This window comes from Nyctereutes procyonoides, unplaced genomic scaffold (assembly GCF_905146905.1).
Source record: "Nyctereutes procyonoides isolate TBG_1078 unplaced genomic scaffold, NYPRO_anot_genome, whole genome shotgun sequence".
NCBI classification, from domain to species: Eukaryota; Metazoa; Chordata; class Mammalia; order Carnivora; family Canidae; genus Nyctereutes; species Nyctereutes procyonoides.
This window is the reverse complement of record NW_026575140.1, coordinates 12,392,816-12,420,361: the sequence shown is the minus strand read 5'-3', so window position 1 is coordinate 12,420,361 and position 27,546 is coordinate 12,392,816. Positions and strand designations below refer to the sequence as shown.

Genomic DNA, 27,546 nt, shown 5'->3' with positions numbered 1-27,546 from the left:
CAAATAAGGACAACTAAAAACAAATGAGTGAACTGATGAAAAACTTTCCTCCACTGCTTTTAAGAATGTCAGGTGTCTGCTCTCCTTGGAGGGTCCTTTTGCAATAGCTTTCAAAAGTGTAAATTTTGTACCTTTTCCTCAACCCAGCACTTCTGCCTCTACCTGTGCATTTCTCCAGGGGCACTCTCCTGTCTGTACCAGGACAACCACCGCAGCATTAGCTGTGGAAGTGAAAGCCTGGAAAAGGCCTAGATGTTCATCAACAGGAGACAGATGAAATCACTTGTGGAATACTTAACAGCTAATAGGAAAAAAAGAAGTGAGATAATGTCACTGTCTTCCAGACAGGTTGAGTCACAAGAGCAGAACAGGTTTGTGTTCATTTCCTAGGGCTGCAGTGGGTGGCTTAAAACAACAGATGTGTTTCATCTCACAGTTGGGAGACTGGAAGTGAGATCAAGGGCTCTGAATGCTTGGGAAGTTGGGGGGGGGGGTGTCCTTCCTGGCCTCTTCCTAGATTCTTCTGGTTCCTGAAGTCTTTGGTATTTTTTGGCTTGCAGCTGCATCCCTGTGATTATGCCTCTGTCTTCCTCTGGCCTTCTTGTGTGACAGGTCACATTCTGAGGTTCCAGGTGAATGGGAACTCTAGGGGCTGCTATTCAACACACTGTTTAAGCACCGTTGGCAGTCTACGTTTGGAATTAAAAGTAAGAGGGAGAGATAGAGATGCTTGTTTATGTCGGATGCTCTGGAATGGCAGGAGGAAGCAGAGGCTGTGGAAAGTGCACCTAAGGGATGTCTCTGGAAGAAAAAGCAAGTGAGGTCCAGAAGTAGGACCGTGACAGGGAAGGGAGGGAAGAGGATTTCAGTTGGAGTTCCTTTGGCTTTGAGGCCCACTGTGGGAAAGTCTGGGGGATTGGGTGAGGAGGAGGAAGCTGGGTGGTTGGTACAACCCAAAGTTGCTCATTCCCTGTATCTTTTTTTTTTTTTAAAGATTTTATTTGTTTATTCATGATAGACATAGGGGGAGAGAGAGGCAGAAACACAGGCAGAGGGAGAAGCAGGCTCCATGCAGGGAGCCTGATGTGGGACTTGATTCTGGGACTCCAGGATCGCGCCCTGGGCCAAAGGCAGGCGCTAAGCCGCTGCACCACCCAGGGATCCCTCCCTGTATCTCTTTGTTGAGGATAGATGGGCCTGACTGCCAGCCTCTGGGCCCCTGACTCTGGTAACAGATATTTCTGAAAGTTCTGGAACAACCCTCCTTGCCTAGGCTGGGTCCCTTCATGAGGTACATGGAGCTGTTTCTCCTCATTTGTTGGAAGGTGGTAAAGGCCCCTTGCGGTTCCTACTCCAAGAAGCCTGCCAGCCCCTCCCTTGTCTCCTGTCCTTTCTGTACTCTTGCTGAGGCACCTATCTCCCCAACTTTTACCAGCCTGCTCTATGATCAGGCCTCCCTCTCAGTGTCAGCCATTTGAGGCTGGGGCTTGCAGCTTTTCATCTTTGTGTGCGAAGCCCTGGGCACTTGAGAGGCTCCCATTACAAATGCTGTGTATAGAACAGAATTTAACCCTGAAGTGGAGACTTCATGTCCTGTTTAAAAAGTTTTGTGTTATTTTAAAAAAAAATTTAATTTATTTATTCGTGAGAGACACACGCAGAGAGAGGCAGACACATAGGCAGAGGGAGAGGCAGGCTTCCTGTGGGGAACCCGATACGGAACTCCATCCAGGACCCCAGGATCATGACCTGAGCCGAAGGCAGATGCTCAACTGCTGAGCCACTCAGGTGTCCCCCAAAGTTTCATGTTCTTATACAAAGAAGTATGGACATGAGTGGGGCTTATGGGGGAGCCAGGCCAGTCTTGAGTCAGACTGGGCATGTGTGAGTGGGGAGGGGGGATTGTGGTCTGGTGAGGAGGCTGGCAGCTCTCCCCCAGCCCCAGACCTTCCTATTCCAAGTGATGCAGGGACAGGGGCTCTATGTTTCATTCTTCCTTAGCTGTGACATTAATGTATGTTAGCAGAAAAGATACCCAGCCCTTTGCTACACGCCTCCATGTGTCTCATGATAGGCATAGCTAGGAATTCAGGGGGGCTTGTGTTCCTGCAGGGCAGAGAGATGTGAAGCTTCAGTGAGTGATCATTTAATCACAGGTGCACTCGTTGTTACAAGCACAGGCCTGCATTGCTCGTGGAAGGTGTAACAAAACAAATTTGGGGAAAGCCCAGGTGGCTCAGCGGTTTAGCGCTGCCTTCAGCCCAGGGCCTGATCCTGGAGACCCGGGATCGAGGCCCACGTCAGCCTCCCTGCATGGAGCCTGCTTCTCCCTCTGCCTGTGTCTCTGTGTCTCTCATGAATAAATAAAAAGTCTTAAAACAAAACAAAACAAATTTGACCATGAGCCAGAACAGGCCATCTGTGCGCCAAGGGCAGGGGCACCCCCACCAGCACCCTTGGAAGAGTGAGGCTTGAACCCAAACTCAATAAGTCTGAGGCAAAGCTCTGCAGGAAAATGGACCTTGAGTGATCAAGGTGCTCCCCACAGTGGGGACCTGTGCAAACATCCCCATGTGCCCTCCCCTACCACTCCTCCTTTCACACTCACCTTGAAGAGGAGTTCCCCAAGCTCCATTTTCAGATGAGGAAAGTGAAGTCTAGAGAAAAGAAATGATTTGCTCTCTGGGTCCAAGTCAGGAAGGGGGAGTCAGTAAGGAGAAGCCATGGCTAGGTTTCCTGGCATTCTGCATGGGTCTGCCCAAGTCCCCAGAGTCCGCCCTCCATGAGCCAAAAACTTAGAAACAAAGCTGCTCTGTTCACCAAGAATTCCATTTTCCCACATTGTTCTCCACTAGGGACATTCCTGAATTGGTAAAAAAGGGACTGGTTCAGCCCACATCTTGGCAGTTGATAGGCTGTGCAGGGTCTAAACTGGAATCTGAAAGTTGGAGACAAAGGGAGTTAGACAAAGTCTTAGACTTTAAGGGGCTCCCAGCTCAAAGATGAGACAGACCAGATGCACAGGACACTGTGATCAGGCCAAAGGACAAGGGGCACCAGGGGTCTGGGGGCACAGAGGGACAGCCTCCCTTGGAAAGAGGGACATCTGGAACAAGCAGAAGGCAGGCAGCCTTTTGTAGGTCAAGGGTGGCATATGAGAACCTGGGTTGGCGGTGTTGGCATGGAGGAGGGAGAAGGTGGGAGGGTTGGCATGTGAAGAGGGAAGGGTATTCTGCTCAGGAACAGCAAATCCAAAGGGAATAAGGCCAGTCAGGCATCATGGAGGGGTGCCTGCTGCAGAGGTGGGAGCCTGACTGTCCCCTGGCAATCCTGGGTCCATGGAGCCAAGTATCATGAGGGCCTTGTTCTGTCAGAAGGGAGTCTGTCCTATGGGAGGAGGACTGTTTGAAACCTCTGAGGATAGACACCCCTTGATAGTTTGAGAATAGCAGAGAGCCCTCATCTTTCCCCTCAAATGCAAGTGTCTACTTATATGCAACATTTTTGAGGGTTTTTTTTTTACCTTTTTTTTTTTAAAGATTTTATTTATTTATTCATGAAAGACACACAGAGAGAGGCAGACACAGGCAGAGGGAGAAGCAGGCCCCATGCACGAAGCCCGACATGGGACTCGATCCTGGGTCTCCAGGGTCACGCCCTGGGCCGAAGGCAGGCGCTAAACCGGTGAGCTACCCAGGGATTCCTTTTTTATTTTTACTTCTTAAAAATTGTGGTAAATACACATAATATAAAAATTACCAGTGTAAGCATTTTTAAAGAGTATACAACCCAGTAACATTAAATACATTCACCGTGTTGTCTAACCATCACCAGTAAATCTATTTCCAGAACTTTATCATCATCCCAAACAGAAACTACGCTCATTAAACAGTAACTCTCTTCTCCACATTCCCCAGCCCCTGGCAACCACCATTCTACTTGTCTCTTTGAATTTGCCTGTTGTGGGGACCTCAATTTATATGCAGTGCTTAAAGAATAGCATACTGGGGCTCCTGGGTGGCTAAGTGGTTGAGTATCTGCCTTTGGCTCAGGTCGTAATCCCAGAGTCCTGGGATCGAGTCCCACGTCAGGCTCCCCACAGGGAGTCTGCTTCTCCCTCTGCCTGTGTCTCTGCCTTTCTCTCTGTATCTCTCATGAACAGATAAATAAAAATCTTTTAAAAATAGCATATTGAGGGGAAATTGATGTACAATAAATTACACAAAAGGGCACAATTTGCTGATTTTGAATATTTATACCAGAACCCAGATAATGACTATATCAAGCACTGCCAGGAGTTTTTTTTTTTCACACTTTGAAATTCCTCCCTCCCCGCCCACCCTCCCCACACAGCCACTAGTTAGCTTTCTGTCCCTATCGATTAGTTTGGATTTTTCCAGAGTTTTTTTTTTTTTTAAGTTTCCTTTTTTTTTAAATTTTTTTTTATTATTTATGATAGTCATACAGAGAGAGAGAGAGAGAGAGAGCAGAGCATAGCAGAGGGAGAAGCAGGCTCCATGCACCGGGAGCCTGACATGGGATTCGATCCCAGGTCTCCAGGATGCGCCCTGGGCCAAAGGCAGGTGCCAAACCGCTGCGCCACCCAGGGATCCCCAGAGTTTTAAATAAATGGAATTACAAAGTAGTAATCTTTCTTTGGGGGATGTCTGGTTCCTTTCACTCAGTGTAACTATTTTGAGCTTCACTCATGTTGTGTGCATTGGTCGTTCATTCTTCCATTGTATTGGTCTCTCATATTTTTTATTCATTCACTCACTGGTATATATTTAGGTTGTTTTCAACTTCTAGTGTTATTAAATAAAAATACAATTGGTTTTTGTATGCTTGATCTTTTGTCCTGAGGGTTTGCTGAATTTGTTTCTTGGTCATCTTGTTCCCAATTTTAGGGGAAAAACATTGCGCTTTCACCATTTAGCTGGAAGTTTCTCATATATGCCCTTTTTCAGGTTGAGAAAATTGCCTTGTATTCTTTAATAATATGCTGAGAATTTCTATTGGGAGTGGATATTGGACTTTGTCAAAGGGGCCAAAATCTACTGCCATCTACTGAAGATGATCATCTGGTTTTTCTCTATTAGCTTGCTAATGGGAGGAATTTACAATGACCGGTTTTCGAATGTTCAATCAACTCTTCATTCCTGGTACTGCATGAGACTAGGAGGTTAGAACATGGGGATCCTATCTCTTGTCCCCCAGTGAGTCTCAGCTTTGGGCACAGTCATCCCCACAGTGGGGGAGAGAGCGCTGCCAGACACTGCAGTCTTGGCTTGCCAGGTGAGTGGCCCCAGGTGAACAGCCCCAGGGAGCCTCCAGATAATTGAAGGTGCAGGAGGCTGCTCCCCACAGTATGTGTAGGGGAGACACCAGGGTCTCGCCCTAGCCATAGTATGCTGCTCTTGAGCTCCCTGGAGCCCCCAGTTCTATACACTATAACTCTTGCCAAACCAAGATGGTGGTAGCTGGCTATCGGTTTTGGCCAGTCTGTGCACTTCATGAAGGGGTGCCTGGTGTAGTGGACAGTGGCCCACCAGGCCCGGGCCTTGTGACTAGTTCCCTTCTACGTGAAATGAAGGTAATGATCTTACTTTTTTGGGCAGCTGTATAGTGACAAACCACTTAATGAAACTAAAGCATCCACGGCTGGGATTTGAATCCAGATGCCCCCACTCACTAGCTGTTTGTCCTTCGGCCAGTGGCTGAACCTCTCAGTTTTAGTTTCCTCATTTGTAAAACAGATATGATGATACTGTGAGATGTGGAGTACCCACCATAATTCAGCATCATGCAGGTGAGTGAGCAAGTGTGCATCAAGCAGCTGGAGTGGTGCCTGGCATGTGGAAAATGCTGCATAATCTCATAGGTGACCAGGGCCCTTGCAGGTGCAGTGGAGACTATCCTGGAGCTTGAGGAGCTACAGAGAGGGTTAAGGGAGGGAATGGGGCCTTGCAAAGGGACAGGAATTTGCCCTCTGCTAGCTTAAGTTGGTGCTGTGTGCCTCCAAGGCTGACTCTCAGCAACCCCTCCAGACTGGCACTATCACTGTGGCCTACTTGGGTACCTGTGGGGAAAGGGGTTCAGACCTAGAGCTAGAAGTGGAACCCAGATGCCCCTGGTCATTTCAAGAGGTCTGAAAGGGGAAGGATCTCCCCAGGGTCGATGTTAACTCTAGCTCCAAATTGAGGGGTAGATGCTGAGAGAGGGAGCTGGGGGAGGAGAAAAGAATCAAGTATGCAAGGAAACTCTTGGTAGATTCTCTCATTCTCCATCCTGCCTGGTTTTCCTCCTACTTCTTGGGGGTGCAGAGTGTTTAGCTAATGTACTTCTCTGTTGGCATTTCAGCCTCTGGCTTAAATGTGCAATTCATTCATTTGGATGTTATTCACCAGGTGTTGTGGTCTCCAGTGTGCAAAGCCGGTATCAGGCTCTGGGGACAAGGCTCCTTGTAAAGGAAAGACCAGATAACATACAAGTGAACATAGTTGAGATAATGTCAGAGTGGTCAGTGCTGTGCTGACATGCCACAGGAGGTGGGACAGGGAATGACCTGGGATGATCAGAGCAGGCCTTTCTGTCAGTGATATTGAGTTGACGAGAAGGAGCCAGTTGGGCAAAAAGTCTGGGCTGGAACATTTAGGCAGAGGAAACAGGCAAAGTCCTTAGGGAGGAGTCAGTCTGATGTGTGGCTGGGCCATCCGTGCGGGGGGACAGTGGGTGGAGCTGGGGGAGGAGCCACCTTGTAGGCTGCCGGGAAGTCAGGGCAGCAGTTAGGATATTCTAAGTGCAGATTCCAAGATTCTTTTGGAAATGGGGGAAAAAAAAAAAAGCTTGTATTCTTTCCTTATCTTCTTTCTCTCTTTTGTGATTTTTGGGGCTTCTTGTTTAGAAACACATCTGAGGCACTCTCAGAACAGGAGGCAAGGGTTGGCATCCACCAGATCCCCTTCACCCACTGTTGTACAGATTTCCTAGCAGCTGAGGGGTGGAAAGAACTGCAACCACAGCAACCTATGTCCTCCTCCAAGTCACCTTGCCAGAGATACTTGGGGAGATTATACTCCTCCCCCACCCAGGGGGCCACTGACTGAGTCCCTACTTCAGTTGGGAGGACTCTCGGGTGTTATTTAAAAATACTTCAGATGGAATACCTGGCTGGTTCAGCGGTTTAGTGCCTGCCTTCGGCCCAGGGCGTGATCCTGGAGTCCTGGGATCAAGTCCCACATCGGGCTCCCTGCATGGAGCCTGCTTCTCCCTCTGCCTGTGTCTCTGCCTCTCTCTCTCTCTCTCTCTCTGTCTCTCTCTGATAAATAAATAAATAAATCTTTAAAAAAAAGAAATTGGGGTTCTAGGATCGGAGGACCAGAGGACCCCTAAGGGTTGTTCCTTGCAGCTCTGAAAGTCTCTAAAACTGTGATTTACTCAGTCACGCAGCAGGTTAGTGGCAAAGCCCTCCCACAAGCCATTCAGAGCCATGAGGCACCAGGGTAGGGTGGAGCCTGCTGGTAAATGTGGTGCAGAGGCCAAGGCAGCTGCTGTGGTTTACCAGCAGCTGTACTCCCAGTTCAAGCTCCATCTCAGGTAAGTCTCCCTCTGCCTTCATTAGTCCAGAGACCTTAGTGTCCTGAATTCTAGCCCTCTCCCTCTGTTTTAGCATAATTTGCTCTAAAACAAGAGAGATTGGCAGCTCAGAGACCATGCATCCTGAAAAGAAGATGCTTGTTAATCCAAGTAAATCTGTAGTTTGATGGACTCTTCAGGGTAATAAAGTGAGCTGGAAAAATGCATACAGCACAGGTGTATAGGTTTTGAGGTCATGAGGGAGTCATATATCAGGAGATTGTTTAGCTTTCCCAGGGATCTACTTCTCCCCACCCCTCTTTCCCCAGAATACGGCCACACATGTTAAGAAATGCTGAGTGTCAAAAAAAAAAAAAAAAAAAAGAAAAAAAAAGAAAGAAAGAAAGGAAGGAAGAAAGGAATGCTGAGTGTCCTCAGGTTCCTGCAGGAGGGCCTGTCAAAGGTGTGAGTCACTGGAGGAGAAGGTGCTAAAAGCTGAAGAAATAATTTTGCCAAAAGTGCATTTTAAAAAAGAATGGACTGATGATTTGAGCAAAGTAAGTTCTCTAGTATGTGGCTTATTTCTCAGAGGATTGGAGGACTTTCTATGCTTTAATAAATTTTTTAAAAGATTTATTTATTTTAGAGGGGGGAGGGGCAGAAGGAGAGAATCTTAAGTAGACACCCCCTGAGTGTGGAGTCTGAAGTGGGATTCAGTGCAGGGCTCGAAGTCATGACCCTGAGATCATGACCCAAGCTGAAGTCAAGAGTCAGACACCCAACCGACTGAGCTACCCAGGTGCCCCTGCTTCAGTAAATTTCCACGCCATCTACTAAAGCGTCGGCATCACTGTTGGTTCATGCAGCTTTGTAGGGTAGGAGTGGTGGCCACCCTGGACTGGCCCTCATCTGGTCTCTACCCTGACCATCCAGGGAACCTTGGGCAAATAATTTACCTTTCCCCAGACACAGTTTTCTGTCAAATGAATGGAATTGGCTATTCCATGAACCTTGGTATTCAGTGTGTGAAGATCAGGATTACCTGCAATACATGGGAGCTTGTTTAGAAATGCAGAGTCCCAATCCCCATTCCAGACCTCTTGAATCAGAATCTGTATTGTAACAGAATTCCCAGGTGATTTATCCACACGTCACAGGTTGAAGTGCCTTGCTCTGGACCAGATTACTCAAATGTGTCCATAAACCAGCCACATAAACATCGCCCTGAAATAGAAGTTCATTAGAGATAGGAGTTCATGGGTCCCAGACCTAGTGAATTGTATCTCTGAGGGTGGGGACTGGGAGCCTGTGCTTTCATAACCTCTCCCAGTGATTCTCACACTGACCTTTGAGAAGGGCTGACGCTCATGTCTAAGATGGTTCTAGCTGAGGCTTGGCCGTGGAGCAGCTGTTACATGCAAGAGCTTATTCTGCGCTGCTTTCCTGCACTCACACACCAGCACTTCACAGCAATTTTGTGATGTTATTTTCTCCTTATCTTTGCTGAGTTGAAAAGAAACTTAAAGGTAAGTTTAAGAGAAGTGAAGCGGGTTGCTCAAGAGCTTCCTTTCACACCATGCCTTGGAATATTGATGTTTCTGGCAAACTCAGTGAACTGCTACAGGGTAATAAAACTCTTCGTAAATATTTAACATTACCTGATTATAAATGACAGAGGCTTTTGGAACAGGTGCTGGGGTAGCTCTTGGGGGTTTTGATCAAGAACCTCTTCTCTTTTACTGTTCACTGTTTTCATTAGATAGTACATTCATATAGTTTTAACATCTTGTTAAAAAAGGACTATACTGAAAGTTTTTCTTTTCCATAACCACCCAGTACCCTTCTCTCCTAGGCAACTGTTTTTAGTTTATTGAGTCTAATCTAATTAAGGCTGATCCTTGGGATAGCTAAGGAATCTCCTTATATATGGCTGCCCTCATGACTCCCAAAATCTCTGGATTTGCCCTATGCACATTTTTCCAATTCATTTTATCACTCTGATAAAAAGTCCTCCAAATGACAGATGAATGTATTTGTTTCTTAAGCATCCTCTTTAAAGGATGCACTATTTCTGGGAGGTTCTGAACTGCCAATCATTCATACTTCAGTGTGAATTTTTCTAATATAGTTTCTTTATGCAGATACAGGTATGCACAAGTGTACATATTTTATATAGTATATTTATATATACTTGTATATGATTGTATTTGCATGAATAAACTGTTTTATACATTATGTATGTGTATATATGTTTATATGTGTGTATATATATATATATACACACACACACACACACACAATGCTTTGCTACCTCTGCTGAACACAATTTACAGAATAAAATACACACTTCTGTGTGTTGCTTGTTTCCCTGAATATCATGCTATTCCTTTGTGTGGTGAACTCTCAGGCTGTATCCAGTCTGCTATTACAGATATTGCTTGTACGTGTGGCACTTTGCAGGTGCATATTTTATATGCAGGATAGATGCCGAGAAATGGGATTCTAGGTATCTGCATTTGTAATTTAGGGAGCTATTGCCAACTTGCCCTTCATAAAATTAGTGCTCACGTGCATCTCCACCAGCTTTGGATGAAAAGTTACAGTTTTCCCACATCTTTCCCAATGCATTAAATTGTCACATCACTGGATTTTTACCAATCTGATAGGTGAGAAAGTGACTCAACAGAGGCTTAATTTAAATTTGTTATGAAAAGTTTTTTTTTAAAGATTATATTTATTTATTTGAGAAAGAGAGAGAGAGAGAGAATATGAGAATGAGCAGGGGTAGGGGCAGAGAGAAGCAGCCTCTCTGCTGAGTGCAGAGCCTGATGCGGGGGCTCAATCCCAGGACCCTGAGATCAGGACCTAAGCTAAAGTCAGATGCTTAACTGACTGAGCCTCCCAGGTGCCCCTGTTAAGAAAAGTTTTAAACTCATGATATGTTTAAGGACCATTTCTTTTTCTATAGTTGACTTACTCATATTCTTTTCTTTGTTTTAAAATTAGGGCAGCCCGGGTGGCTCAGTGGTTTAGCACTGCCTTCAGCCCAGGGCCTGATCCTGGAGACCCAGATTCAAGTCCCACGTCAGGCTCCCTGCATGGGGCCTGCTTCTCCCTCTGCTTATGTCTCTGCCTCTCTCTCTGTGTCTCTCATAAATAAATAAAATCTTAAAAAAATTAATTAAATTACTTTTTTTGTTTTATTGAGATATAAGTAACATACATCATTATAAAATTTAAGGTATATAGCATAATGATTTGACTTACATATGCTGTGAAACAATTACCATAATAAATTTATTTATTTTTCATTTGTTTTAAAAATTTAAATTCTGGGGCAGCCTGGGTGGCTCAGCGGTTTACCGCTGCTGCCTTCAGCCCAGGCCTGATCCTGGAGACCCAGGATCGAGTTCCATGTCAGGCTCCCTGCATGCAACCTGCTTCTCCCTTTGCCTGTGTCTCTGCTTCTCTCTCTCTCTCTGTCTCTCATGAATAAATAAAATCTTTAAAAAAATAAATAAAAATTTAAATTCCAGTATAGTTAACATGCAGTGTTATATTAGTCTCAGGTATACAATATATTAACATATATTAATATATTAATTCAATAGTTCTATACATTACTCAATGCTCATCCACAATAAGTATATTCTTAATCCCCTTCACCTATTTCCCCCATTCCCCAACTGTGGTAACCACCAGTTCTTTATAGTTAAGAGCCTTTTGTTTTGTTTTGTTTTGGTCTCTTTTTTTTCTTTGTTCAGTCTTTACTTATTTTTAAAATTGGATGGTTGCCTTTTTCTTTTTTCTTTTTAGGAAGTGATTATCTATTAGGGAGGTGAGTCTTTTGCCTTTGATACAAATTGTGTCCAGTTTAGCATTTCTTTTATTTTGTGGATTGTTTATTTGTTTTGTATGCCTGAATTTTTATTTTCATGTAGTCAAATCTATCAGTCTTTTACAGCTTCTGAATGTTGACTTATGGGTACAAAAGTCTTTCCCACTTCAAGATAACAGGACACGTCCTTTATTTTTCTCTATTATTTTAACATTCAAATATTGATGCATTTGGAATTTATTCTGATGCATGCTATGAGGTATAAATCCAAATCAACCCCCTTCCCATTGCCTATCTCTTCCCTGCTAAAATGAGAAGCTAAGCTCCTTTCTCATGGTCTGTGAGTCTCTTTCAGAATTAGCTAGTCTTTTCCATTGGTTTCTGTCGATTCATATTCATTAATTTTTCCACAGTTTTGCTTAGTAAGGTTTATAATATTTTAAAAAATATTTAGTATATGGAAGGGCTGTTCCCCATATTTTTAGTTACATTTTGGGCTATTCTTGCTGATTTGTTTTTCTATTTGAACTTTAAAATCTTTTTATTAAGGGATCCCTGGGTGGCGCAGCGGTTTAGCGCCTGCCTTTAGCCCAGGGCATGATCCTGGAGACCCAGGATCGAGTCCCACGTCAGGCTCCCGGTGCATGGGGCCTGCTTCTCCGTCTGCCTGTGTCTCTGCCTCTCTCTCTCTCTCTCTCTCTCTCTGTGTGTGTGTGACTATCATAAATAAATAAAAAAATTAAAAAAAAACATTAAAAAAATCTTTTTATTAAGATTTACTTATTTGTGAGAGACACAGACTCAGAGAGAGGCAGAGACATAGGCAGAGGGAGAAGCAGGTTCCTCGCAGGGAACCCAATATGGGACTCGATCCCAGGACTCCCTGGGCCAAAGGCAGACGCTTAACTGCTGAGCCACGCAGGCTTCCCTCCAGGGTTTTTTTTTTTTTAAGATTTTATTTATTTATTCATGATAGATATATATGTAGAGAGGCAGAGACACAGGCAGAGGGAGAAGCAGGCTCCATGCAGGGAGCCTGATGTGGGACTCGATCCCGGGTTTCCAGGATCACACCCTGGGCCAAAGGCAGGCGCCAAACCGCTGTGCCACCCAGGGATCCCCACCTCCAGGGTTTTTTAAAAAAGATTTACTTATTTATTTGAGAGAGAGTGTGTGCATATGTGAGTGGGGGGAGGGGCAAAGGAAGAGAGAGAGAAACTTAAGCAGATTCCCTGTGCGGAGCATGGAGCCTGATTCGGGGCTACTATCCCAGGACCCTGAGCTGAAATCAAGAGTCAGCCACTTAACTAACTGAGCCACCCAGGCACCCCTGTTTGCAGCTTTTGGCTGTCATGAATAATGCTGCCATGAATAATGCTGCCACAAACAGCTTTTGATGTAACAGAGGGCTTTTGGTGCCCATATATACACATTTCTGTTGGATATTTACTTAGGAATGTCTGGGCCATGGGATATGCATGTGTTCAACCTGAGAAAACATTGCCAAACTGTTTTCAAATAGATATGTAACTATTTGCCCTCCTTCCAGTGGTGTCTGAAAATTCCCATTATTCTACATCCTTGTGAAACTTGATTTTGTTGGTCTCTTAAATAGTATTCATTCTGGTATATGTTGTGGTAATTAATTGTGGTTTTAATTTTCACTTCTCTAATGACTAATGAATTAGAGCACTTTAAAAATATATGTGTTGGCCATTTAAATATCCTCTTTTGTGAAGTGTATTGAAATTGCTTTAAATTTGCGCATTAACTTCATAGAAGGGACATTGAATCTTCCTATCCCAGAATATGGTATATCTTTCCATAAAAAAATCTTCTGTGTCCTTCAGTATTGTTTATAATTTTTTAGTAAATAGCTTGTATATTTTTGATAAGTTTATTTCTAGACATTTTATCTTTTTTGTGGAGTCTTCTCTATTGCTTGTAGTAGTTTCTCAGTCAATTCTCTTGTATGGAATTCATACCGTATATAAATGGAAATGATTTTACCTCTATCCAATTCCTATTTCTCTAATTTCTTTAGGTTATTTAATTGCACTGATTAGTACCTTCTGTATAATGATAGTGGGCACATGTGGATGTGCCCTGACTTTAGTGGGAATGCTTCTGGGGCCTTTTAGTTAAGCACAGTGCTGGCTTTTATCTGAATTTTATATGCCTTATCATGTTACGGAATTATTCATCACATCCTACTTTAATGAGGATTTTTATTTTATATTATTTTTTTAAAAAGATTTTATTTATTTATTCATGAAAGACACACAGAGAGAGAGAGAGAGAGAGGGAGAGAGGGAAGAGAGAGAGAGGCAGAGACACAAGGAGGCTCTATGCAGGGAGCCCGATGTGGGACTCGATCCCGGGTCTCCAGGATCAGGCCCTGGGCTGAAGGCGGCGCTAAACCACTGAGCCACCCAGGCTGCCCAATGAGGATTTTTAAAATCAGAAAATGGTATTGAGTTTTGTCAAATATTTATTACATTTATGGCTCTCCTAGGACCTATTATTAAGTTGTATTAAAAGGTTTCCTAGTATTGAACCATTCTTGCACTCCTGGAATAAATTCCCCATGGTCTTTTAATGGTGCTATGCCACTTTGCTGGAGAAGCTTTGTTGACTAAGCCAATTGCCACTGTGAACTTCTCATAGAATCAGTCCATGTGGGCTGAAGTGGCCTTTACTAAAGTAAGGAATCATTAGTTTCTCTTCCAGGAAACCCAGCTCCAAACTCTTTCTTGGTGTAATGGGCAACAGAAACTGGAGTTGGAGCACCTGGCTGTCTCAGTTAATAGAACATGTACTTGATCTTGGGGTCATGAGTTCAAGCCCCAAATTGGGTGTAGAGCTTACTTAAAAAAAAAAAAAAGAAAGAAAAAGAAGGAAACTGGGGTTTTCCACAAATTTAGGAAAAACTGTATGATTCTTATCTCAGACTTTTTATGTTTAGCTCCATTGTTGTTTTGATTAATTTCAAAACAAAACATATCAAAACCCCACAAAAAATGTAGCTAAGCAATCTTTATTCTATTATAGTCAGTTTTGTTTATGTAATACTTTAGAGGATGTTGCAATATGCTTTCAGAAACTCTGGGCTATTATAAACTTGGGACTCACTGCCCTAAGTTTTCTCAGGAAGGGGGGAAAAAGTTAAAAGAGTCTGGGTCTGTAACAACGAAAAATCTTTGGGTTCTTGGTCACTGGAGGGATGGAGTCCCCAAGCCATAGAAGAGGTATCCACTTGGCAATGCAGCCTAGTGGTTAAGACTGAGCTTCTAGTCCCTATTCTTTGGTTTACTACCTGTGTGATCTCAGACAAGTTACTTCATCCCTCCGGTCCTTGGTTTCCTCATTGGAAAGTGAGGATGAGAACAGTTCCTACTTCTAGCCTCATTGTAAGAAGTCAGTGAGTTTAATACATGGCAAGCTCTTTGCAGTAAATGTGGAGGAGACTGAGTAGGGATTAAAACATCCAGTGGGGATCGAGCCAGCTGGTCCCTGCATTCAGTGACCTTTCTGACCCTCACTGACCTCAGTCCTCATGCAGATATCTGCAGAGTGTGCTTAGACAAGTGACCAGCAAGTTCTCAAGGTCAGGGGCTTTAAGATGAAACAAAATATGAAGAAAAATAATCTTTTTGTTAGTGTCTGGGCTACAGAAGGCAGAGGAACGAAAGATTCCTTAAAGTTGACATTTCAGCTAATACATATGTGGGCTAAGGAAGAAGAGCTGGCCTAACACTCTTGGCTCCTGATCAGGTTTTTCTGCAGCCTTTATTTCCAAGACTTAGAGCTCCCTCAAGTGTGGGCTAGTTCGCTTTTGAATGCTGAGTCTGCAAGGTGGTGGCTCTCTTGGGTAGCGCTGCCCATACACAACTATAGTATCTGTTTTTGAGAGGGTGTAGGGGACATTTTTGCTGTGGGCAAAGGGGACAGCTTCTCATGGTGGATGAGTGTGAAGGAAGTGAGGAGGGTCCAGCTGGGTAATGTCTGGGTTCTCCCACTGAGCAGCATTGGGCTGGCTCTCCATCAGGTGTGAAGCAGGAGCCAGGTTGGAGCCTTCAACACTAGCCTACTGTTTCCTTTTTTAAAAAATATTTTGTTTATTTATTTATTTATTTATTTATTTATTTATTCATTCATTCATTCATTCATTCATTCATGAGAAACAGAGAGGCAGAGGCAGAGGGAGAAGCAGGCTCCATGCAGGGGGCTCGATGTGGGACTTGACCCTGGGACCGTGGGATCACACCCTGAGCCAAAGGCAGATGATGCTCAACCACTGAGCCACCCAGGCATCCCTAGCCTGCTGTTTCCAATGAGCTATTTAAAAATTTTTATTCTTTTATTTTTATTTTTTTTATTTTTTTAAAAAAGATTTATTTATTTTATTCAGAGAGAGACTGAGAGGCAGAGACACAGGCAGAGGGAGAAACAGGCTCCATGCAGGGAGCCCGACATGGGACTCGATCCCAGGTCCCCAGGATCACATCCCAGGCTGCAGGCAGTGCCAAACCGCTGCGCCACCAGGGCTGCCCTATTTAAAACTTTTTAAATTGAAGTATAATTTACTTAAAATGCTCAGGCTTTAAATGTTCCATTTGATGGTATATTGTTTTCCTAGGGCTACAAGCAAAGTACCACAAACCTAGTGGTTTAAAAGAACAGAAATGTGCTCTCTCACAGGTCTGGAGCCAAAATCAAGGTGTCAGCAGGGCCATGATATCTGTGAAGGAAGGAGGAGGATCTTCCATTGCCTCTTCCTGGCTTCTGGGGGCTGCATGCTGTTCCTGGCATTTCTTGGCTTGTAGACATACCATTTCAATACCATTTCAATCTCTATCTTCATCATCACATAGTATTCTCTCACTCTTCATATAAGAACACTAAGTCATTGGATTAAGACCTACCCTAACCTGGTATGACCTTACTCTGACTTAACTAATTACATCTGCAAAGATCCTAATTTCAGATAAGGTCACATTCTGAGTTTCCGAGTAGATGTGAATTTTGGAATTGACACTATTCAATCCTGTACAGATGTTTTTAACAGTTGTGTATACCCATGATCACCACCCCAATCAAGAACTGGAACATTTCCATCATGCCCCCTTCCAGTGAATTCTTACCACCACCATCCACCCCAGACAACCACCATTCTGATTTCTGTCACCATAGGTTAATTTTTTTTGCCTATTCTTGCATTCACATAAATGGAATTATGTAGCTTGTGCTCCTTTGCGTCTGTTCTTTTGCTCATAATGTGTTTAAGATATGGCCTTTTGTTTTTCTCATGGATCAGTAGGTCTTTTTTCTTGCTGGGTGGTGTTCTGTTGTGTGATTATACCACAGTTTTTATATCCTTTCTTTTGTTGATAGACATTTCGATTGTTTTCAGTTTTTGGAACTCTATATGATTCCAAATACGAATGTAGTGGCAATGCATATTCTTGTTCATTTTCTTGTTGACATATGTTTTGATTTCTTTCTCTCTTTTTTTTTTAAAGATTTATTTATTCAGAGAGACAGAGAGAGAGAGAGAGAGGCAAAGACACAGGCAGAAGGAGAAGCGGGCTCCATGCATGGAGCCCAGTGCGGGACTCGATCCCGGGTCTCCAGGATCACACCCCAGGCTACAGGCGGCGCTAAACTGCTGCGCCACTGGGGCTGTCCTATGTTTTGATTTCTATGGGTTAAGTATGAGGAGTGGAATTACTACATCACAGGGCAATTCGAACCTCATTCGAATTGCCAGGCTTCCAAAATGATTGTACTGGTTTACACTCCCAAGAGTGACGTGTGAGAATTCCAGCTGTTCTGTGTCCTCATGATCTCAGCTATTTCCTTGGTGCTAATTATTTTCTTTGATGCACAGAGAGGATAACCCTCTGCAGAGGTTACCATCCCCGGTGCTGTCAGGATCAAGACCCTCCAGCTACTGACTTCTACCTTACTACTTTTTATTTTGCTTTGTTTTCTTTTATCCTTGTTACTCCAAGGAAGTTTACAGGTGTTGAGATCTGCTGGGGTCCCTCTGTCTACTATCCCTTTCTTCTGAGAACAGCACTGTGTGGAGCCTCCATACTCTCTTCTTCCACTCTGGAGTCTCCTTGCTTGTTGGAGGTCAAAGGCTGGAGGTTAACATTGGAGGTCAGAGTCTGTCAGAGGGTCAGCAGCAGCTTTCTTAAAGTAGGGGCTATTTAGAGCATTCAGGGGTCCCACATGAGTAGTTCCACACTGGGTTTCTTTCTTCTTTCACAATCAAGTAAGTGTTTTCCTCACAGATCTCTATTGATGGTGCAAAAGCAACAGCAATAAAGGAAATCATTCAAAAATAAAAGAGGAGGCATAAGTTTTCCAAAACTCATTTTTACTGCTGCTTATAATAGTGAATACTAACAATGATAAATACTGAGCAACTCTGCGCTCTGCACCAGCTCATGGTCTGAGCTTTCCATAAAAAGAAACTTCGTAAATCCTCATATAACCCTTTGAGGGTGAAAGTTCCTATCAAGCCCATTTTACAGATGAGGAGCCTGAGGCAGGAAGAGAATCCTCACCTCTCCCACCGCAAAGCAGAGCCAGAATTTGAACTAAAGTTCAGAGTCTGAACTTGTTAAAGTTTAGAGTCTGTATCCTACCTGCACATTTTCTTCCTTAGAGTCATTCACACTTCAGAAATCTAGCCACATTTATTTAAATGGGAGATCCATTTACCTGCTGTAAATAGATAACCACAAAAATGTATGCTCCGATAACATAATTCTAAGTTCCTCTTGGTCCTCCATCACCCCCCATTTTTTCCCATGGTTTGTGCTTTGGGTTTCATATTTAAGAAAATTTTGTCCATCTCAAAGCCACAAAGATTTTCTCCTAGGTTTCAGGTTATTTTTATGCATGGCATGAGGCAAGGGTTATGCTTAATTTTCTTTTTTTGTCTAAGGATGTCCAGGAGTTTCTGCAGTATTGGTTGAAAAGACTTCCTTCTCCTATTTTCTCAATCTGGTTTTTCTCAGTAAACAGGAGGGTTAATTCACAGAGTTGCCACAAGGAGAAAAAGGTATAATCATTTTGTACACCCATTGGCACCTGGTCACCGCTCAATAGCAATTAGTTATCAGATTATGCTAATTACTTTCCTGTGGTTTGGAAGTACGCTATTTCCAGTGTTCTTTCTTCAAATGTAAATAGCAATGCAGTGGATATTCCAGGCACACAGCTTGCCCCTTATGGATCTTTATCAGTACTACAAGCTAGTGTTAAAACTGTTTGGATCCTTGCCCTCTGATGGAAGCTGTGCATTTCTTTGGCATTAGTCCTGCTTCCAACCAAAGGGAGCTTCTTGGGAGGGTTAAGGATCGCAATCATTGTCTTTCCTGAGAAAACTTTCCTGCCTCTGGACCTCCATTCGCCCCTGGTGATCCCCTGGTTGGTGGTTTCTCCTCTTCGGCCATACACACTTTCCAGTGATGCTGTTTGTACTCATTTATTTCCCTCTTGCCTCCGCCACCACCCTGTGTGCCTCTTACCAGAACCACAACTTACTAGATCCCAGCACAGGAGGCTTAGTATAGCAGTGACTGTACGAACGGTGCCCTAGTACCGCTGCTGGCCATGTGGACCCCTCTGAAGTGAGCCTTCTGACAACAGTGTGCTTTGAGCACCAGTGGCTGGTGTTACCGCTGCTTCCATGGCATCTCAGCATTTCCAGCTTCTTCTAGGTGAGGGTATTGCAGCCCTGGTTAATGTTAGATGGTGTTACAGGGTACCTGGCTAATGCATTAAGTAACGTTGGATCCCAGAGGGAGGAAATTACTTTTCTGTTTTTTTTTCCCCCCCAAGCCCTTCTTACTTATCTAGGAAGGGTTTCTCAGCCTCAGTGCTATTGATATTTGGGGCCAGACAATTCTTTGTTGTGGGGGGCTGCCTTGTGCATTGTAGGATGTTTATAGTATCTCTGGCCTGTATACACTAGGTGCCAGTAGCACCTCCACCCCCAGTTGTGACAACCAAAAATATCTCCTGACATTGCCAAACGTAACCTGGGAGACAGAATCTAGCTCCTGGTTGAGAACTACTGCTTCAGGGAAAAGACTCAGTCTGTGCTAATATATTTTTTTTCTTTTTTACAAGATTTTATTTAAATCTTCTAAGTACCCAGTTAGTTAACATATGGTGTATTAGAAATTTCAGGGGTAGAATTTCATGATTCATCAGTTGTATGTAACACCCAGTGCTCATTACATCACATGCCCTCCTTAATGCCCATCCCCCAGTTACCCTGTCCCCCTACCCATTCCCTTCCAGCAACCCTCAGCTTGTTTCTTATAGTTCTCTAACCCTTGCTAATCTCCCTTTTCCAAAAAAATAGAGCAGATCCATAGCTCAGAGCCTTCAGCAGGCAGTTTTCTCACTAGAGTTTAATTACATTTATTTTTGCTTTCCTTGATATCGCCTTTTCTTTTCTTTTCTGTAAGATTTTATTTATTTATTCCTGAGAGAGACAGAGAGAAGCAGAGACACAGGCAGAGGGAGAAGCAGGCTCCATGCAGGGAGCCTGATGTGGGACTCCATCCCAGATCTCCAGGATCACGCCATGAGCCAAAGGCAGGTGCTCAGCCGCTGAGCCACCCAGGCGTCCCAATATCACCTTTTCATTTTTGCAACTGACAACTGTTTTTCTCCTAATGAAAGTGTTATAAAGTTTTCTTGACAAGTTAATTTGAGTGAATATAGAGAAATATGTCTCACTATATGTAAATATGGTCCAAATAGTGTTGTGCTAGGTTCCCAACTCTAGGGGAGAGGCCAGGTAACACATCTTCCTGTCTTAGCACTTCGATCAGCTGTAGTACTGGGCAGGTGTTCATGTTCTGTTTCATCTAAGACAGTATACCTGGAAGCTTGGATGTTCCCCTAGAGATCTGACATGGGTGCCAAGCCTCCCAGATGCTGCTATTAATCGTTATATACCTGAGGCAACTGCCAGAAGTGCACTGCTTGCTGCAAGCATTTGGTCTGCGAACCCAGGAGTGAGCCTTGATAAAATCTTCCAGGTAACTTTGGATAAGTGTGAAGGCAGTGCATGTCTGGATCCTATCCAGTTTTGTCTGGGAAACAGGCATTTGAAAACAGATCACACAGGCCTGGAGCCTTTCTGATTTCATAGAGAGGTCAGATGTGGGAGGAAAGCACAATATTTCATTCATATCAGACATCTTGGCAAAACTGCTGATCTGCTTGCCTTGTGGGAAAGTCTTGATTGGAAGGATAGTAAAGTAAGTGGGAATATTACAGTTAGCAACCCTTAATGAATTAATGGGTCTAGGCATTAAGCATCAGCGGCTGTCAACATCAGAAAAGAATGATTATCAGATATTACATACCTCCTGTTGAAATAACCCAATTCCACTTATGCTGGTAGGGAGGAGTTTGAGTTTAAGCCTGATCCAACTGCCAATGTGCAGAAACAAAGGACAAGGACCATATTGAATTATATGATGAGTGTGCAATCAGCAAAATCTGGACTGGAGACATTCTACAGAGCAAATATCCTGGGTTGTTCAACAGATGAATTGTAAGGGGAATAATGGGATGGAAGGGAAATCCCATAGATTAAAAGAGACTTAAAAGATATATGAAATTTAAAAAAAGACAAAGTTTAAAAACTATAGTGTTGAGGGATGCACACTTGATAAAGTGTGCTGGGTGAAGCCATAAAGAAACCAACAAGGTGAGTGCTGTCATAGGATGGTGGTTACTCTTAGGGGGGAGCTGTGATTGGGATAGGTCTCATGGAGGGGCTTCTGGGGTACCTGGCCAACATTTATATTCTTGATTTGGTGGTAGTTCCAAGGCATGATTGTCTTATAATAATTGGTTAAATTGTACATTTGTTTTATATTATCTATAACTATGTTTTATTTTAAATCTTTTATATTATTATTATTAAGTATTCTCTACACCCAATACGGGGCTCAAACTCACAACCCCGAGATCAGGAATCATATGCTCTACTGACTGAGCCTGCTAGGTGCCCCTATCTGTGTTTTATTTTAAAATAAAAAGTTTTTAGGGGTGCCTGAATGGCTCAGTTGGTTAAGTGCCTGCCTTCAGCTCAAGTCATGATCTTGGGGTCCTGGGATTAAGCCCTGCATCAGGCTCCCTGCTCAGTGGGGAGTCTGCTTCTCCCTCTGCTTCTCTTTCTGTCCCTCCCCCAGCTCATGCGCTCTCTCTCTCTCTCTCTCAAATCTTAAAAAAAAATATATATATATAAATAAATTTAAAAATTAAAAAAAATTAAAAAAAATCTCAAAAAGAATAAAAAGATAAACTAAAGATGGGTAAAGAACTTGAATTGACATTTCTCCAAAGAAGATATACAAATGGCCAATAAGCACATGAAAAGATGCTCAACATCTTTAGTCATAAAGAAAATGTAAGTAGAAACCGCATAAGGTATCATTTCACACCAACTGACGGGTATAATAATAATAATAAAAAAAGATAACAAATGTTGACAAGAATGTGGAGAAATCAGAGCCCCCATTCTCTGCTGATGGGATATATGAATGTAAAACGGTATAGTTGCTTTTTTTTTTAAGATTTTAATTTATTTATTCATGAGAAAGGAGAGAGAGAGAGAGGCAGGGACACAGGCAGAAGGAGAAGCAGGCTCCATGCAAGGAGCCTGACATGGGACTTGATCCCGGGACCCCAGGATCACGCCCTGGGCTGAAGGTGGCACTAAACCACTGAGCCACCCGGGCTGCCCGGTGTAGCTGTTTTTGGAAAACAACTGGCACTTCCTCAGAAAGTTGAACATAGAGTAACCAATATGACCCGGCAACTCTATTCCTGGGAATATACCCAAGAGAAGACATATATCCACACAAGAACTTGTACATGGGTATTCATTGCAATATTATTCATTCAATATTATTCATTGTTATTCAGCCTCCCAGTGAAAACAACCCAGATGTCCATCACCTGATGAATAGTTAGAGAAAATGTGGTATATCCATACAATGGAATATTATTTGAGAATAAAAAAGAATGAAGTGGTAGTCTCAGTGGTCAGATGGTGGTTGCTGCAGAGCACCATGTGGTAATGGTGGCAACAGAGCCAGAGCTGCTCCAAAATGAAGTGAAGAGGGAAGCAAAGTCTATCAAGGAAAAAGAAAATGCAAACTATGCCAAGAAAGATTACAATGAAGCTTATAACTATTATACAAAAGACATAGATATGTGTCTTAAAATTGTTAGCTAAAGTGAGACTCGAGCAGATGCTCGAGCAGACTTGATGATGCTCAGAAGGTTCCAGGAAGCTCTGGGAGATGCATTGGCAGTGAGGCTGAATGACAGTTTTGTCTGGTGACATCTATGGAAAGGCAAATGCCCCCATCTTAGGGAATGCCATGACAGCATGTCATAATTTCCAGAGTGCTCTAGAACTGGATCACAGAAATGTTCAGGCACAACAGAATATATATGAACATGAGAAAAGACAGAAACAGATTTTGAGAAGCAGGATTTTTGGAAAATGGTTTTCTGCACAGACTATGCCCTAGAATTTGCCCTGCCTGCCATTGCTTCAAAATCACCAAAGCAGAATATTTAGCAATGCTGGATCAGTATCCAGGAGCAGTCTGCAGCCAGCGACATTCCACCAAATCCACGTTCTGTATGTACAAGGCCTCTGCCTTTGTTAAGAAGACCGTATGCAAAAGGCAGTTCAGTTTTTTGCACAGGCTCTCAGGATGGCTCCTGACCACAAAAATGCCTGCCTTGCTTGCAGAAATGCCAAAGCACTTGAAGCAGAGAAAGAAGATGGGAATAAAGCATTTAAAGAAGGAAATTCGAAGCTGGCCTATGAACTGTACACAGAAGCCCTGGGGACAGACCCCAATAATATAAAAACAAGTGCCGAAGTCTACTGCAATTGGGGGATAGATCATTCCAAGCTTAGGAGACTAGGTGGTGCAATAGAAGATTGCACAAATGCAGTGAGGCTTGATGCCACTTAATTAAAAGGCTCCTTGAGAAGAGGTCAGTGTTACATGGACACAGAACAATTTGAAGCAGCAGCACAGGACTGTGGAAAAGCGTATCAGGTGGAGAAAACATAAGAACATACACAGCATTTTAAAAAAATGCACAGCTGGAGCTGAAGAAAGGCAAGTAAAGAGGAGTGCAAGATTCTGGGAGTGTACATGGATGCCTCTGAGGACCAGGTCGAGAAAACTTAGCAGAAGTGAGCCTTGAGGGACGCCTGGGTGGCTCGGCGGCTGAGCGCTGGCCTTTGGCCCAGGGCGTGATCCTGGGGTCCCGGGATCGAGTCCCACGTCGGGCTCCCTGCGTGGAGCCTGCTTCTCCCTCTGCCTGTGTCTCTGCCTCTCTCTCTCTCTCTCTCTCTCTCTCTCTCTCTCTCTGTGTGTGTGTGTCTCTCATGAATAAATAAAATCTTAAAAAAAAAGAATGAGCCTTGAAGCTCCATGGAGACAGGCACAGGGGAGCCGATGCTGACCTCTAGGAGGAGGAGAAGCGGTCCAAGGAGGTCAGAGGAGTGGCTCCTCTCCTCACTGACCCAAGAGGAGGCCTCGCGGAGCAGGCCCGGGGGGAGCAGGGCGCGGGTGGCCTGACTCGGACCCAAACCGCGTTTTCTTGGCATTCCTTGGCAGCGGCCGGGGGCTTCAGCTTTGAAGCGGCTCGTCGGGGGACTTTCCTTTTTCCATTTGGGTAATGAGAGAAAACCATCCGGCACCAGGCGGTGTGGACCGGCTCAGCGTGACCTGGAAGGTGGACACCGCTCCCCTCCTCTCTTCTCGCACCTTCACGTTCTTGGGGCAGTTTCGCTCTCTCAGTTGGAACCCCTGGGCCGTGTGAGCGCGTGAAGGAAAGGGGGCTGGCTGCAAGGGAAGGGCTTTGTGCATTTTTGCTTTACTGTTTTATTTTACTTAAAAAGGCTGGAAAAGGGGTGGGGCACCTGGCTGGCTCTTGACCTCAGGTCTTGTTGCGGAGCCTACTTAAAATAATAATAAAGTCCTCTTTTTTCTTTTAAAGATTTATTTATTTATTTATTTATTTATTTATTTATTTATTTATTTATTTGAGAGAGCAGGGAGGGGGGAGGAGCAGAGAGAGGGACAAGTAGACTCTACTCTGTGCTCAGCGTGGAGCCCGCTTCCGGGCTTGATCTCACTGCTCTGAGATCATGACCTGAGCTGAAATTAAGAGTCAAATGCTTAAGCAGCTGAGCCACCCAAGCACCCCAATAAAATCCTCTCTTATTTTTTCATCATTTTTGTTTTTTTGAAGATTTTATTTATTCATGAGAGACAGAGAGAGACACACACACACACACACAGGCAGAGGGAGAAGCAGGCTCCATGCAGAAAGCCCAATGTGGGACTCCATCCCAGGTCTCCAGGATCACACCCTGGGCGGAAGGCAAGTGCTCAACTGCTGAGCCACCTGGGTGTCCCTAAAATCCTCTTTTAAAAAGACAAAAAAAATTGAGAATAAAATGTTCAACCCTTAAAAAAATAAAAGAGAGGGGCACCTGCCCGGTTCAGTTGGAGGAGCATGTGACTTCTGATTTCGGGGTTGTGAGTTTAAGCCCTACATTGGGTATGGAGATTATTTAAAAATTAAATCTTAAAAAAAAATTAAAAACAATTTTAAAAGGGAATGATGATTTTTTTTTAAGATTTTGTTTATTCATGAGAGACACACAGAGAGATGCAGAGACATAGGCAGAGGGAGAAGCAGGCTCCATGCAGGGAGCCTGATCAGGGACTGGATCCTGGGACCCCAGGATCATGCCCTGAGCCAAAGGCCACCCAGGCATCCCAGGAATGAAGTATTGATAGATGCCCTGTCTTAGCCTGTTTGGGCTGCCATAATAAAATGCCGTAGATTGGGTAGCTTAAAGAACAGAAATTTACTTGCTCACAGTTCTGGAGGCTGGAAGTCTGAGATCAGGGTGCCAGCATGGTTGGTTTCTGGTGTGGACTGTCCCCCTGGGTTGCAGGTGGTTGCCTTCTTGTGTGCTCACACAACCTCTTCTCTGTGGGAGCACGCAGAGAGAGCGAGCAAGCTCTCTGGTGGCTCCTTAGAAAGGCACAAATCCCATCATGGGAGCCCCACCCTTGTGACCTCAACTACCTCCAAAAAGTCCCATCTCAAATACCATCACATTAGGGGCTAGGGCTTCAGTATATGATTTTAGGGGGGCACATGGTATGAGATGAATGAACATTGAAAGCATTATGCTAAGTGAACAGACCATATGCCATATTACTCCATTGATAAGAAATGTCCAGAAAAAGCAAATCCATAGAGATAGAAAGCAAATTAGTAGTTACTTGACGGGCTGAGTAGGGGGAGGAAATAAACAGAGACTGCAAATGAATACAGTTTATTTTGGGGATGATGAAAATGTTCTGGAGTTAGATTGTGGGTTATTGTTGCACAACTTTGTGAATCTACTAAAAAAAGAATCCCACTGAGTTACACACTTGAAAATGGCAAATTTTATGACGTGAATTACATCTTAATATTTTTTTAAAAAGAAAGGAAAAAACCGCAGAGACATATCAGTCAATGGACCTTGTTAGGCTCTAAATTCAAGCAAAGCAATTTAAAGACGTTTTAAAAACAACCAGGGAAAATTGAACATGGGTTCTATATTAGATGATATAAGGAATGATTAATTTGGGAATGTGCAATAATAGTAATGTGATTGTATTTTTTAAAATGCAGTCCTGACAACTGAACTGTGAAGAATATTCCAGCATCTACTTTCTTGCACACCTGTTCCTGTGTGAGCTTCCTAAAGCCTGCTGTAAGCCATGGGGTAGACTGGGGTGGTGTGAGAGAGGCACGTTCTCAAACTCGTCACCTTCCCTCATGAAAGAAGGAAAGGGGGGGGGGGGGAGAGAGAGAGAGAGAGGTGCCTTGGGCTGTCACAGGTGCGGGGAAGGCCACTATCTCAGGCAGACTGCTGTCAGGCCACTGGTCTGGCCTCATTGGCCAGGGAGAGGCCCTGATTCCAAGGCCCTGTGAGCAGCTGGGTTGTGCTACCCCAAAGGCTCTAGCTCCTGTGTCATCAGCTGACTCCCACTGGTGACCTCCTTAGCTTTCACACATTTCCTCCCCTTTGGAGGAGTTCAAGGGCTAGAATCACAAAAGGCACCTAGGTTCAGGACTGCGTGGTGTGTGGAAAGGTGACTGTGACCGGTGTCTTACTTTCGTGGCTTCTCCGTGGGGGTCTAGGGGTCCAGGATGTGTGGTGGAGTTTGGTACTGAAGGCCCTTCTGGGAGATTGTTGATTGATTGATTTATGATAGTCACACACACACAGAGAGAGATAGAGGCAGAGACACAGGCAGAGGGAGAAGCAGGCTCCATGCACTGGGAGCCCGACGTGGGATTCGATCCCGGGTCTCCAGGATCGCGCCCTGGGCCAAAGGCAGGCACTAAACCGCTGTGCCACCCGGGGTTCCCTCTTCTGGGAGATTTCTGAGTGAGGAGGCTGCCAAGAGACATTAGGGGGGCACAGGTGGGGGGCAGAACCTGATTCTGCCCTGCACATGGGAGCCGGAGTTCTCAGTGGAGGGGAGCCCCAGGGGTGGGAGCAGGCCAGCAGCAGAAGCCCTCTGGGCAGCAAAATGCCTGCGGGCTGGTCCAGGAGATGGAAGCTTCTGTCCCATCAAAACCGGGATGCAGAAGCCAGTAGTGGCTTTATTTTTAATCATCAAAAACTGGAAACAACTCAGAAACCCCTCAGCTGGTGGCTGTAGGATGGAATAGTACTCAGGAAGCGAAGCAAGCGACCCACTACCACAAGTGCCTCGCTGAATCCCAGATGCAGTTTGCCAAGTGAAAGGGGCCTGCACACAAGGGCACTCATGTTGTGTCTCTCTGGCTTTCTGGAAAAGGCAAAATGGTGGGACAGGACACAGATGAGTTATTACATGGGGGTGGGGGTAGGAGGAGGGGCCGACCACAAAGTGGCGGGGAGAATGTTGCACACGGATGGAAATGTTTTATATCTTGATTATCGTAACAGTTATACAACTCTTTTTTTCAAAAGTCCTAAAATTGCACACTAAAAA

General features: G+C 44.2%; 1 protein-coding gene and 1 pseudogene across 10 annotated transcripts in view; both read left to right on the top strand.

The window, feature by feature from the left end:
* The window catches only part of IL34 (interleukin 34), a 57,717-nt gene that overhangs the window by 18,257 nt on the left and 11,914 nt on the right, over positions 1 to 27,546 (top strand). For 2 of the 10 annotated variants that reach the window (XM_055304731.1, XM_055304730.1), the window contains one exon: positions 26,192 to 26,273. The exons of 5 other annotated variants lie outside the window; for them this stretch is intronic. The gene's annotated coding sequence lies outside the window, so the exon portion shown is untranslated. Of the gene's footprint in view, positions 1 to 7,529; positions 7,597 to 8,997; positions 9,102 to 26,191; positions 26,274 to 27,546 lie in introns of those variants that run through there. 3 more of the 10 variants (XM_055304732.1, XM_055304733.1, XM_055304734.1) reach the window with 3 other exon arrangements.
* Positions 22,439 to 23,745, top strand: LOC129496846 (dnaJ homolog subfamily C member 7-like; annotated as a pseudogene).